At 54.5% G+C, this 14,422-nt stretch overlaps 1 protein-coding gene and 1 long non-coding RNA gene across 4 annotated transcripts in view; one reads left to right on the top strand and one right to left on the bottom strand.

The window, feature by feature from the left end:
• The window catches only part of LOC146868945 (uncharacterized), a 39,470-nt gene extending 25,774 nt beyond the window's left edge, over positions 1-13,696 (bottom strand). The window contains exon 1 of the long non-coding RNA XR_014966461.1: positions 13,442-13,696. This is a non-coding gene — a long non-coding RNA (uncharacterized LOC146868945). The remainder of the gene's footprint in view (positions 1-13,441) is intronic.
• PTPA (protein phosphatase 2 phosphatase activator) overlaps positions 1-14,422 on the top strand; it is a 725,494-nt gene that overhangs the window by 487,498 nt on the left and 223,574 nt on the right. The gene's annotated exons all lie outside the window — the stretch shown is intronic.

Raw genomic sequence — 14,422 nt, 5'->3', positions numbered from 1 at the left:
TGCCTTGAATTGTGTTCTGTGCAACCTTCAGGTAGAGAGGCACTTGCGCGTGGAAGCGCAATACTGCTGCTCTGTGTACATGCAGGCCGAGAGGCCAGGTGGGAGGCACTTGCGCGTGGAAGCGCTACTGTGGGCCCCGAGACTCCTCCGCACTCGCAAGGAGTGTCTCTTCTGCCCGCCGGTCGCGAGCTCAACCACGTGACTGTGGGAGCGCGGCACGCAGCTGGGCCTAGTGTACGCTGGGTGCTGGCTCAACCACACAGTCATGGGAGCGGCGTGTCTGGCGCGCGTGCAGACACGTGTAAGGCAGGACCGGCCTCACCTTGTGGTTTATGCTTCCGGTGCCGCCATTCTTCACTCCGCACAGGCCTCCGCACGATACATTCGTCGGGGCAGGCCACCAGGCAACCATGGAGTGCGGGGTGGGCACCCGCCGATGAGGCACGCGATGGCGGGACCTCTGCCAATGAGAAGCAACGAAGTGCAGGGTGGGCATCCGCTGAGGCAGCATGCGTGGACTGGCAGGGCGAACTACACACACCACACGGGGACCCTCCCCGGCAGCAACCAGCCGCGAACACCAACACCAGGAACGGTTGAGGTAGGTGAGGCACGACAGAGGCACGGGTGGGACCCACCTCATCACCAATGTGGTGTCCAGGCCTGGCTGGACACACGCTACGTGGAGGCTAGGCCTCAGGCGTGGCAACGCAGCAATTAGGAACACGCACACACACTGTGCTGCTGGTACTGGGCTAAGACCCCGAGCGGTCTTACGCCCCTTTATTTAACCCTTCGGGCGAGCTCGCCCTCCGGATGCGTGCAAATACTGTGTGAACGGGCCAGGTGGCACCGTCACTACATGCCCCATAGTTCCAATGGAAACCCTTCTCTGCAGACCGGCCTAACTAGTGTTTTGGAGGCAATATTATAGTGTTCTTTCAGCCCTCGTCCCTAAGATTACTATTTCTGATACTGTGTAATTGTGATCGCACCTCTACAACCACGCTATTATCCGATGTGCAGCCCACTGAACGGCTAACGTGCAGGCCTGAGGGCCCGCCGCTCAATTTACTTCACCTGCCTGGGCCGATTTGCACCGTTAGGGCAGGAACTTCACCCGACCTCCTCTGCTCAGCTTTGCAAGGCTCCGTTCTCAGGGGCCCACTGCACCTTGGCCCAGGCCGGCCTCAACTGTCCCTACAGGCTGAGTTGCAACAGAGCTGCGGGCGCCATCTGCCACGTCGTATCAGCCGCCCCGGAGCCAGAGGCCTCACAAGTCATCGCGCTGTAGCTCTCCACAGAGCCGCTACACTCAGCATCCACAAAGCAGGTGTCCATTCGTCCCTCCGCTACTTATTTGCGGCTCTGCGAGGCGGCCTTTCTCCCTTCTCATCTCACACAGCTAGGCCGCTTCAGTCTGCAGCTCCCTCTCGGGCCATCTATCCTCTCCGCCTCAGCTGCAGCTTCTCACCTTTTTAGTCGCACGCAGGACCGCAGCAGCAATCGCGCAGCTGGTATTGCACGCCATGCAGCGCCTCCTCGTCTCACCAAGCCATTTCAGCTATGTCGGGTGGCCTACATTTTACCACTTTGTTTTCACCAAACAGGCTGGAGTCAGTCCCGCCACCTTTTTAGGTCTCGCCTAGGCAGCGTGCATGCGTTGCTCTAGGAGTGACCTTTAGCCATCGGTCTGCTCCTTTTCTGCCACGTCGTATCAGCCGCCCCGGAGCCAGAGGCCTCACAAGTCATCGCGCTGTAGCTCTCCACAGAGCCGCTACACTCAGCATCCACAAAGCAGGTGTCCATTCGTCCCTCCGCTACTTATTTGCGGCTCTGCGAGGCGGCCTTTCTCCCTTCTCATCTCACACAGCTAGGCCGCTTCAGTCTGCAGCTCCCTCTCGGGCCATCTATCCTCTCCGCCTCAGCTGCAGCTTCTCACCTTTTTAGTCGCACGCAGGACCGCAGCAGCAATCGCGCAGCTGGTATTGCACGCCATGCAGCGCCTCCTCGTCTCACCAAGCCATTTCAGCTATGTCGGGTGGCCTACATTTTACCACTTTGTTTTCACCAAACAGGCTGGAGTCAGTCCCGCCACCTTTTTAGGTCTCGCCTAGGCAGCGTGCATGCGTTGCTCTAGGAGTGACCTTTAGCCATCGGTCTGCTCCTTTTCTCCACACTCGTGCTTGTGCTGGCTTCCTACTTGCGGGAGCGAGCAGCGGTGCGTGCGTGGTAATTGAAAACATATGTCTCTCGCGCCGCTGCTGCTTGCTCTCGCAAGGTGCATGACAGCACGAGTGCTTGTCCCTCATGCTTGTTTTCATCAACGTTCACGTGCGAGCTTGTTTCTAGCCGGCTCGGACGTTTGGAAACAGCGGCGCGTGCAGGGGCCGTTTGTTTTTACTTGTTCCTTTCTGAAGAGAGCTTAGCAGCTAACTGGCCACTTATTTCCGCATCTCACAAACTTTGCCCTTAACCCCATCCATCCCTCCCCCACACCAAAAGAAGACCTATCTTCATCTGTGGGCACTGGCGCCGAAATATCCTCTTTGGTGCTGTCGGCTGTCAAGCGCCACCAGGCCAGTACTCACGTTACTTCAACTTCGCTACACGGAAGTAATGAAGGCAGTGACGTCATGGAGTGTCTGCGCTCCAGCAGGCATAGGACTGTGATAACGGGGCCTCGGAAACTATCACCTCGGAACGCTCTCATAGAAAGTGTGCACCTTTTTTTTTTTCCATACAGTGCGCTCCGGGGCTTAGTTCCAACTTCTTCCGATGAGTGGGGAAGCTATGCAAGAGGGCACTGAAAGTGCTTCTGTGCCTGTCTGCGTCCTCAGATCAAAGACCTATATGGAGGTGAGGGATGGCCGACTCGCGGCCAAAGAGTGACGCCTTCTCCTCGCTGATATACTCAAACTGCTTCTGAATGCCGTCTTTCACAAGTGCATTATAAACAGGCAATGGTTACACACACAACCCACTTAAATATGTGGTAGAAATATGTTGAATTCCAAAAGCAAGAAAAAAGGGGTTGAAGTTAATGATCCCACACACACAGTTATGGGACTAGCAATGCACAATTCCTTTAGACACACGGTTCAGAATTTCATGTTTTTTGTTGATACGTTTTGGCAGAACAAAACTGCTGAAATTTATCTGGGGGAAAAGGTCCGGAAAAAACTGATGGTGCATTAAAAACTGATTAGGCGTGTTATACCACTCTTTTCTGTAAATTTGGAATAGGAGGCATTAACCACCCCTGGTTACCTCACCCTGAGGTAAACAGCCCAACCTATTCCGACAAAGTTGCAATGAGGGCCACAGGACTTACCAAGACGTTTAGCAATTGATTGCTGCGCAACTGAACGATGCCCGTTAATTGTAATTAATGCAGCACTGTGCTGGAATCTGCAATGACCGCATGCTTCAGAATAGATGCTGCTTTTGTATAAATTGATGTAATCCGAAGAAGGGAGATCATTGTATCTGAGTGGAGATGCAAAGAAATAACGTTGCTCACACTTCTTCGCGAGGCTAGCCAGTTGATGGTGTATTGTGAAGCACAGTATCTTGAAAAAAAAACACTTTTAAACCTCTGTGTTTTGTTTGTAGTCGAAAAAACTGCAGATTCCAATATCGCCCAGCTAAATAGTACTCATTTTATTGACTTCAGGGAGTTGTGGGGGAGATAAAATTCTGAGTGGACCCGTCGTGATTTGAATCTTCAGTTTACAAACTGATTTCTATAATGCATAGATTAGCACACAGAGCTATTTTACTAACTTTATATTACATTACATATAAGAAGAACAAGCATTGGCATAGCCAATAGGTCTCGTTTTTGGGACCTTATAAGTATTTAGTTATGCAGCACAATATCCTTAGTGCAACACCACCAACTGTTGCATGGCTAAACACTTATAAGGTCCCAAAGGCAAGACCTATTGGCTATGCCAATGCTTGTTTGATGAAAGTCTGCAACACACAGATACGGATGGCATACTAATCCCAGGAATTTGGGCAGATCACTTCCACTCGGCCGGCAGAGCTGCACTAAGGCGCAGCCATCTTGCCACAGTCTCTCTAGCGCCCCCTGCTTTAATGCTTTTAATAGGAGTGTATGGGCACTTCTCTGCACTTCTCTGGTGCTTTTAATGGGAGATTACCAGCACTGCTCCGGTGCTTTTAATGGGAGAATACCAGCACTTCACTGCTCCAGTGCTTTTAATGGGAGAGTACCGGCACTTCTGAGCATTGCTCAAATGCTTTTAATGTAAGATGACCAGCACTTTTCAGCAGCAGGCAGGTATTCTGGGACAAGGAGTACCTGCACTTCCATATCTGAAAGAGACACGTTAGTGATTACCTTAGAATATCCCCAGGCGTCAGACTGTCTCCGGAAAGTTTTTCGTCCGCAGTACCCCATACGGCTCCGCGTACGTCACTGGCATCATAGCCGCCGAAATGACATTGTCGGAGCTACTTAGACGCGCCCTCGAGGGCTGACGTCACTTTTTTCTTTTTCCGCGCCAGCAAACGCAGATCCGAGAGAGCGGTACCCCTAGTTAATATTTTAACTTGGTTTTTGAGAACCTGTATCTCTTGTTTTGTCGAGTACTCGGCTCCTGGTGCAGTAGGGATGCCCGGGTTTAAGTCCTGTAGCTCCTGCCATTGGAACATGTCGGTGGCAGACCCGCACGACGTGTCTCTTCTGCTTGGGGCACGCCCATGACCCCTAGGCGTGCCCCAATTGTCGGGCCATGGTGCTGAAAGCTTTGCGGGAGCGTTCTCGAAAGTTGTTGGAGGTCCGACGATCAGTTCCACACCGCTCGAGGTCCTGCTCCCGTGGTAGGTCAAGGGACTGGTCGAGAAGCCGACACCATCGCTCATCAGATTCGGGAACAGGTAAGTCACGGCGCCATAAGAAGTTGAAGAAGCGACGTCTCTCTTCGTCTACCCCTCACCGGTCGCGGGACGCAGTGGAGGGGGTGGGCGGTCACTTCCCCGCCGCTCTGAAGGCGCCTCTGTTGTTGCCTGCGGCCTACACACCCTTCCCGGGCCCGCACACGACTCCGGACGAAATACAGGTCTTCCTGTCGGCCATGAGCCGTTTGTTCGCCCCATCGGGCCCCTCCGGAGCCCGATGGGGTCCGGAGCGCCTTCGGACCCCATGGGCCCGTTGGGTGGATCTGCCCCGTGCCGCCGCCTTTGGCCCCCACAACGTCGGCATGATCCCCTGCGGCGCCGCCAGCTCCGGCCTCGGTGCCGCCTCCGGTGCCGGGCTGCGTCGATCCTGGATTAGTCTACTACCCCCCGATTCCAATTCCAGGTGGGGAGTTTTTCCCATTTGCCTGGGCACCTCGTCCTTACCGGCATCTTCCACAGCCGGCGGATGAGGGGGAGAACTGGGAGGGGTCTGAGGACCCTCTCGCAGCTCAATGCGAGGAGGAACCGGACTGGGAGGGTGATATGGAAGGTCCAGGCGATCTGGATTTCTCTCCACACCCTGGTACCCTGTCCCCTTCTTCCGTGGCTACGGAGGAGGTTGGGCCTTTTTCTGTGGTGCTGCGAAGGGCGGCTCGAGCTCCCTTCTGTGCCTATCAGGACAAATCTCCTGACTGAGGTGCTGCAGCCAGCGTCCTCCTCTGCGGAGCCGCTGCTGCCCTTCAACGACGCCCTTACTGACATCCTGGTAAGCACCTGGAACAAGCCTAACACAGGGATTCCTGTGGATAAGGGTGTAGCACGTCGCCATCACCCGGCTCCTGGCGACCCCAGCTTTCTCACACGACACCGGATGCCTCAGAGTCTGGTTGTCTAGGCCTCTGCCTCTCCGAACTCATTCCCTTCTGCTCCTCCAGACATGGAATCTAAGAAACTGGCGCAATTTGGGGAAAAGATTTTCACTTCTGCCAGTTCCGGATTAAGGGCGGTGAATACTGCGTGCCTGTTGGACCGCTACTCACATTCTGTGTGGAACACCATGGCACAGGTACTGCCTCAGTGCCCTGTGGAAGCTCGGGCGGTGCTCTCCAAGGCTATTACCGAGGGGAGAGATGCTGCCAAATTCACTATCCGTTGTGGACCTGATACGGCCAACTCCCTCAGCAGGCCTCTTTCCACAACTGTGTCGCTCTGCCGTTACGCTTGGCTACGAACTACTGGCTTTTCCGGGGATGCCCAGAACACTCTGTTGGACATGCCCTTTGATGGCACTCGCCTCTTTGGTGTCGAGGCGGATAGCACCCTGGAACGCTTTAAGGACTCTTGGGCTACGGCCCAGTCCTTGGGTCTCGCCACCACGCGTGCTCCCTCGGGTCTGCTTTTCACTCCTTTCGAGATCATTGGCGAGGCGCCCAAGCGCGTTCCTTTCAGAACCGCCGGCCAATGCAACCGTAAACTCAGTGCAGCTGCGGTCGTGGGGCCTGGCGTGGTGGGTCCCGGGGCCAGTGGGCGGGTCAATCCACCACCACCCCTGCCACCACTGCCTCAAAACCTTCCTAGTCCGGTGTTTCAGGCACACCGGATGCCAGTGGGTGGCAGGATTCGCCATTACCTCCCCCACTGGCGCACCATCACTTCGGACGAATGGGTTCTCCAGATAGTCCGAAGGGGATACTCCCTCCCCTTCGAGTCTACCCCTCCAGCCATGCCACCTCAGTGCCACCACATGTCGGGGGATCACTTGGCAATTCTCCAGCAGGAAGTTGCGCCCCTCTTGGCCAAAGGGGCCATCGAGCGCGTTCTGACGCCAGAAGTAGGTTGTGGTTGTTACTCCCACTACTTCCTGGTTCCAAACAAGGACAAGGGCCTGCGTCCTTTCTTAGACCTCCGTAACGTCAATCGCTTCCTCCGGAAGGAGAAGTTCAAGATGCTCACGCTTGCTCAGGTCTTGTCTGTCCTAGACCCGCAAGACTGGCTGGTAGCGTTGGACTTGCCGGCTGCTTATTTTCATATCCCCATCCTGCTGGCCCACTGGCGATACCTACGGTTCACGGTAGGCCACAAGCACTTTTAGTTCAACGTGCTCCCTTTTGTCCTTACCAGCACCCCTCGGGTGTTCACGAAAGTGATGGCGGTGGTCGCAGCTCAACTGCGCAGATCGGGGGTTTCAGTCTTTCCCTATCTCAACGACTGGCTGTTGAAGGCGGGCTCGCCCCAGGCAGTCGTCTCCCACCTCCGGCCGATCTCCTGTATTTGCTGGGGTTTTCCATCAACATGCCGAGGTAGCACCTGATTCCCTCTCGGAAGCTCCTCTTCAACGGAGCGGTTGTGGATACAGCGCAATTTCGGGTTTATCCTTCCGAACAGCGAGTCCGGGACATTCGGGCTATGATTCCGATCTTTCGGCCCTGGTCCTGGGTTTCAGTCAGGAAGACCCTGAGGCTGCTGGGCCTCATGGCCTCCTGCATCCTGCTCATCAATCATGCCAGGTGGCATATGCGGGCTCTGCAGTGGGACCTGAAGTTCCAGTGGCCGCAGCATCAGGGAAACCTGTCAGACTACGTCCAGATCTCGGAGGGCACTGCACAGGACTTGCAGTGGTGGCTCACGGACCAGCGATGGGTCAGCGGCAGATCCCTCTCCCTTCCCCAACCGGAGCGCACAGTGGTGACGGACGCGTCCCTCCTGGGATGGGGCTGCCACATAAGAGAGGAGGAGATCAGAGGCCTCTGGTCTCTCGCGGAGTCCAAGCTCCATATCAACCTTTTGGAGCTCAGGGCGATCCTACTTGTACTGAAAGCATTCCTTCCCTTTGTCAAGGGGAGAGTAGTGCAGGTGTTCACGGACAACACCACCGCCATGTGGTACTGCAACAAACAAGGCAGGGTGGGGTTGTGGACCCTATGTCAGGAGGCTCTCCGCCTCTGGACATGGCTGTAACATCAGGGCATATCCCTGGTGGTTCACCACCTGGCAGGTTCTTTGAACGCCAGGGCGGACGAACTCAGCCGCAGGTGCATGTTGGATCACGAATGGCGTCTTCACTCGGAGGTGGCACAAGGTCTCTTTCAGCAGTGAGGAGAATCTTGGTTAGATCTATTCGCCACCGAATAGAACGCACAATGTCAGCAGTTCTGCGCGTTGGAGGTTTCAAGTCCCCAGTTGTCAATAGATTTATCAAAGGTATTACTCACCTTTTCCCTCCTATTCCTTTTGTGATGCTTCAATGGGACTTGACCTGGTTCTCACATACTTGATGTGCGCTCCCTTTGAGCCTCTTCATAACTGTCCTTTGCGGTTATTAACTTTGAAAACTGTCTTCCTGGTGGCCATCACCTCCGCTCGGCGGGTGAATGGGCTCCAAGCTCTTTCCTGTAAACCTCCTTTCCTGGCGATTCATCCGGACAAGGTTGTGCTTTGACCGCGTCCCTCCTTTCTACCAAAAGTAGTCTCTGCTTTTCATCTCGGGCAAACTGTCACTCTGCCCACTTTCTTTCCGCCTCCGCACCCTTCAAGAGAAGAGGAGAGGCTCCACCGTCGGGACCCAAATCGTGCGCTTTCGTTCTATCTCAACCGCACACAACATTTCCGGGTGGATGACCAGCTCTTTGTTGGCTATGTGGGCGCCTAGAAAGGCCGGTCTGTGCACAAGCGGACTATCTCCCGATGGGTTTTCCTGTGCATTAAAGCCTGTTACTCTCTGGCTAAAAAGGAACCTCCGGTAGGACTGCGCACCCATTCTGCCAGGGTGACTGCGGCTACTACAGCATTGGGACGCGGTGTCCCCCTGCAAGACATCTGTCAGGCAGCCACTTGGGCCTCGTTGCATACTTTCACTAAGCACTATTGCCTTGACAGTCAAGTCCGGAGAGACTGCTTCTTTGGCCATTCAGTTCTCCACGACTTTCTGGTGTAATCTCACTTTGCAGACCCACCACCGGGGTTGGTATTGCTTGGGTATGTATTCTAAGGTAAGGAATCTATCACTAACGTGTCTCTTTCAGATGCACAAGTTACTTACTTGTGTAACGATATATCTGTAAGAGACATTAGTTAGTGATAGATTCCTTACCGCCCGCCCATCCTCCCCGTTCTGCGAACTGTTTTCTAGGGTTCAGGTCATCCCTTTCAGAGCCCTAGTTCTATTGCACCAGTAGTCGGTTTCTGGCATGACTCTGTGTTCCTGGCGCGGAAAAGTCGTGTACAGAAGTGATGTCAGCACGCGCGGGCGCGTCTATGTAGCTCCGACGTCAGGCTACGACGCCATGGACGTACGCGGAGCCGTATGACGACGCCTACCGACGCGCAGGGCTACTGCTGACGAAAACTTTCCGGATTGAGTCTGACGCCTGGGGATATTCTAAGGTAAGGAATCCATCACTAACTTATGTCTCTTACAGATATATTGTTACACAAGTAAGTAACTTGTGCTTCAAGCACTGGGTTGCACCCTTACTGCTATCCTTTTGGGGGGCAAAAAGAACAAATGATTGTTGTAATGCTGAGCAAATCAAACATTCACCCCAGTCACAGATCTGGGTTTAAACCATCCTTTTTTTACACACCACGCCACTCCAGTTTGGACCCAACCATATGCAAATTGGTTTTGACTGTGCTCCCCATGGGGACAGTCCAGCCCGAAATGCAAGGCCAGGTTCTCCGGGAACGAAACAAACATCTTGGGACCGCTTTCGGAGTATCACCCCTCATCAGCCAGGCTAGCTTGAATCCAGCGACTGTGAGCACCGGACCCATGCCTGGACATACCCTTCCCTCTTAGGGTGACAAAAGCTAACAGAACAATTGATGGAGGCAATGCTGAACACATCAAACATTCACCCCCGGTCATAGATCTGGGTTATATTCATCTTGTTTTGCTCATCATGCCATTCCAGTTTGCACCCGGCCATATGCAAATCAATCTTGACCCTGCTCCCCATGGGAACAGTCCAGCCCGAACTGCCAAGCCAGGTCTTCCCTGGACCCCTCATTTGTCAGGCTAGCTCGAATCCAGTGAGACAGTGAGCATGGGACCCATGTCGGGGGGCATACCCTGCCCACTTAGGGCGACAAAAGCAATGCTTGTTACTGGTCCAGCGAGGACCTGGCCTGGCAGTTTGGATTGACTATGGATATGATGGGTATGCTCAGACGTGAGTCCTATGCTCTCCATGCCACTGGAATCAAGCTATCCTGGCTGAAGAGGGGTGAAGCCCCAAAACCGGTCCTATGATGCATGTTTCCAGTCCAGGGAGGACCTGGCTTGGCAGTTCGGGCTGGACTGTTCCCATGGGGCACAGGGTCAAGACTGATTTGCATATGGCTGGGTCTTACTGGAATGGCATGGTGAGCAAAAAAACGATGGGTTTAGGCCCAGATCTCTGTACTAGGGTGAATGTATGACATTGTTCTGCATTCTGTCCATCAACTGTTGATTTTGCATTTGTCACCCCGAGTGGGACGGGTATGCTCAGACGTGAGTCCCGTGTTCTCCATGCCACTGGAATCAAGCTATCCTGGCTGAAGAGGGGTGAAACCCCGAAACCGGTCCCAGGATGCTTGTTTCCGGTCCAGGGAGGACCTGGCCTGGCAGTTCGGTCTGGACTGTTCCCATGAGGCACAGGGTCAAGGCTGATTTGCATATGGCTGGGTCCAAACTGGGGTGGCGTAGTGGGCAAAAGAACGATGGATTTAACCCAGATCTTTTGACTGGGGGAGAATGTTTGCATTGTCAGCATTCCGTCCATCATTTGTTTGCTGTAACACTTTTCGCCCTAAGTGGGATGGGAATGCCCAGATGTGGGTCCCTTGCTCACTGTGCCACTGGGTTCAAGATAGACTGGCTGAAGAAGGGTGACATACCCTGAAACCGGTCCCAGGATGCTTGTTTCCGGTCCAGGGAGCACCTGGCCTGGCAGTTCGGTCTGGACTGTTCCCATGAGGCACAGGGTCAAGACTGATTTGCATATGGCTGGGTCGAAACTGGGGTGGCATGGTGAGAAAAAAAATTATGCGTTTAACCCATATCTCTTGAGTGGGGGTGAATGTTTGATGTGTTAAGCATTCTGTCCATCATCTGCTGTTTTTGCATCCGTATGGGCCGACTGATCCTTCTTGGAATAGGTGCTTATTGCATAAAGAAAGCCCTGTTTTCTCGTGCCCTGTATCCCCTCTGAAGTATGTTATGCAAGCAGCAGTGACAGGGCCAGACCAGGAGTCAAGGACACGCGCATCACAGCCACCTTCTTCTAAAGCCACCTCACAGTCCTCCAGCCCAATAGAGGTGCTTGTGACCGCTCCTAGTGCTGCGATACCTCACTAGTGGCAGTTGTGCGCTACACACACCCGGACTTTCAATGCCTGCCCTGGTCCTCGAGCCCAGGGCTCTCCTTGGCACACACTGGCTGTGCAGATGTGCGGTGGCTCTGGGCTGCTTCTAAATGTGGAGTGTGTGGGGTGGAGGGTCGGGTGGTGACTGGAAGGGCCAGCCCTGCCACCCCTCGGGCTCCGCTTGGCACTGCCTGTCCCTTTACGGCTACTTCTAAATGTGGAGTGTGCAGGGCGGAGGCCAGGTGGTGACGGGAAGGGCCAGCCAGCCCTCGGGCTCCGCTTGGCACCGCCTGCCCCTTTAAGGCTGCTCCTAAATGTGGAGTGTGTGGGGTGGAGGGCTGGGTGGTGATAAGGAAGGGCCGGCCAGCCCTGCCACCCCTCAGGCTCCGCTTGGCACCGCCTGCCTGTACCTTTAAGGCTGCTCCTAAATGTGGAGTGTGTGGGGTGGAGGGCTGGGTGGTGACAGGAAGGGCCGGCCAGCCCTGCCACCCCTCGGGCTCCGCTTGGCACCGCCTGCCTGTGCCTTTAAGGCTGCTCCTAAATGTGGAGTGTGTGGGGTGGAGGGCTGGGTGGTAACAGGAAGGGCCACCCACCTCTGCCACCCCTCGGGCTCCGCTTGGCACAGGCTGTGCTTTAAGGCTGCTTCTAAATGTGGAGTATGTTGGGTGGAGGGCCAGGGTGGTGACAGGAAGGGCATGCCCTGCCACCCCTCGGGCTCCGCTTTGCACAGCCTGCCTTTGCCTCTGAGGCTGCTTCTAAACGTGGAGTGTGGGGTGGAGAGGGTGGAGGGCCGGGTGGTGAGAGGAAGGGCCAGCCCTGCCACCCCTCGGGCTCCGCTTGGCACAGCCTGCCTGTGAGGCTGCTTCTTCTAAATGTGGCTGCGTGCTTGTGTGGGGGGAGGGGGTTCTGGGGTGGTGACAGGAAGCCCCCCCCCCCCCCACTGACACAGGCACCATTTACAAAGGGTCGTCCTCCGGGGAGCCGGGCAGGAAGGCAGCACGGCCTGTGAGTAATTTCCTGCTCAGGACGGCTGCTGTGACTCACTGCTCCCCGGGGCCAGGCCTGCTGCAGCCCGCCCAGGGTCGGCGCCCCCGCCCCCGCCCCTCCTTCACTTGATATGTGTCTCACGCTCCTCTGCCTTCCCAGCCCCTCCTTCGCTCCAGCACAATCACTCCCAGCCCCTGCCCCCCCTGCTCTCCTTCACCTCGCCGAGCTTTGCATTCCCTCCCCCAGCTTTGCATTCCCTCCCCCATGCTTCTTTTTCTGTCTCCTTCCCGTCTATCCACTCAGTTTTCTCTTCCACCTTCATGCTTGTTTTATCTCTATCCATGTTTCATTCCCTTGTTTCTCTTTTCCCCTTTCTCCGCGCCGGTCTTTCCCTTTTCTGCAGATTCTTTATTCCTCCGTCTCGTACCTCATTTTTATTTCCATTTCTCTAGTTCACCGTTCTCTACTTAACTTCTCGCCGTCAGTTTCTTCCTGAGCACCTTTCCATCCTCTTTCCCGTCCCCTGCTCCCCGCATCTCTTCTTTCTTTCATTCGCTCCTCTTTTCTCCTTTCTTCTCCCCGCGGCTCTTCCTTCTTTACTCTTCTCTCATTTCCTTTATTCTCCCGCTTCTCTTTTCCTTCTTTCTCCGCGCATCTCTTCCTTCTCTCTACTTATCTCCTTTCCTCTCCCTGCGTCTTTTCTTTCTCTCCGCTTCACTTCCTTTTCTCCTCTTGTCTTAGCTTCTCTCCTTTCCTTCCTTCTCCGCGCCTCTTCCTTCTCCCTGCTTCTCTCCTTTACTTCCTTCTCCCTGCGTCTTTTCCTTCTCTCCGCTTCTCTTCACTTCCTTCTCTTCTCTCTTCGCTTCTCTCCTCTCCTTTCCTTCCTTCTCTCCGTTTCTCTTCTTTCCTTCTCTCCACCACACTGGCCACGCACCCCCTTACCTTCCCATCGCCTCCCTTTCTCCTCGCTCACATTCTGCCTTGCTCTCGCATCTCATCTTACTCCCACCCTCCGTTCCTCTCTCCACCGTCTCCCTTTCTTCCTGTTGATTCTCTCCCGTTCCATCCCTCCCTAGTTTTTATTGGCTACATTGTGTTCCTTTACCTCGTCGATTTTCTTCTCCTCCCCTCCCTCCTTTGTTTACTTGCATGTTTGTATAGCGCCGAACAGACCCACCTACACAAGGAGTGCTTTACGTAAAGACGTCTTTTCTCGCTGCTATGATGGCCTTTCGATCTCTTCGCAGGCCCTGGCTGTGGTCACGGGTCGGACACACGTGAATGGGTCCATCCCGTCCTTGCCGGCCCCTTGCTCTGCTGTGGGGGTGAGGGTGCAGCTTTAAGACCGTAGCAGTGTTGGGGTCGAGGTATGGCTCTGGGTCGCCTCATATCTCAGAGAGGAGTGTTTGTGCCCTGCCCGTTTCATCCGTCACTGGGCCTCGGTGCGGAAACTGTAGGTTACAGCTTGAAGATAACGAGAAGTACTTGAGCTGTTTTAGGTCTGGCCCAAGAGTCTATTGCGATGCACATTATCATACAGTGGGCCCAGACCCCGCCCATGCCTTACTATTGGTTTGTCACTCTCATTTGCCTAGTTCGTATTCATTCGCTTTGTGGGCTTTCCTTCTTCATGTGTTTGTCCCGCCCATGGAGCAGGGATGCATTACCATGTTGTTCCACTGCTTGCTTTTTCAGGCGTTACTTTATTTTTGTTTAGAGTTTGTTTGTCTTCCCACTGTGTCGCTTGTCTGCTCCCCCTGCCCCGAGCTTATTGCTCCTCTAGCGCGCCCATGTGCTTTGCCCCAACTCTTCCTACATTGCCTTTGCAGCAGTCTGCTTTCTCTCTGCCAGCTCCTTGTTGCTCTTTTTCACCCATTTGATCCCCCACCTACACCTCCGTGGTGCTTCCCCACTCTCTTTAAAAACCAACCCCCTCCTGTTCACCATGTTGTTTTCGCCCCCACCAGCTTTAAAGAGGGAAAAAAAGCAGTTGATATATTTTTTTTCTGATTAGTTACTGATACAACTCGGATCTGTGAGTAAGAGGAAAGAGAAGGCAGACACCTCGCTGCGAGCAGCGCATGCCTAATGACGCTGCTGGCTGCTTTACTTGTATTTACTTTTCAGCCATATGGCACAGCATCAGCGATGCAGTGCT

The sequence above is a fragment of the Triturus cristatus genome, chromosome 1_2 (genome assembly GCF_964204655.1).
Source record: "Triturus cristatus chromosome 1_2, aTriCri1.1, whole genome shotgun sequence".
Classification (NCBI taxonomy): Eukaryota; Metazoa; Chordata; class Amphibia; order Caudata; family Salamandridae; genus Triturus; species Triturus cristatus.
The sequence above is the reverse complement of the archived record's forward strand: the minus strand, read 5'-3'. Positions and strand labels throughout refer to the sequence as shown.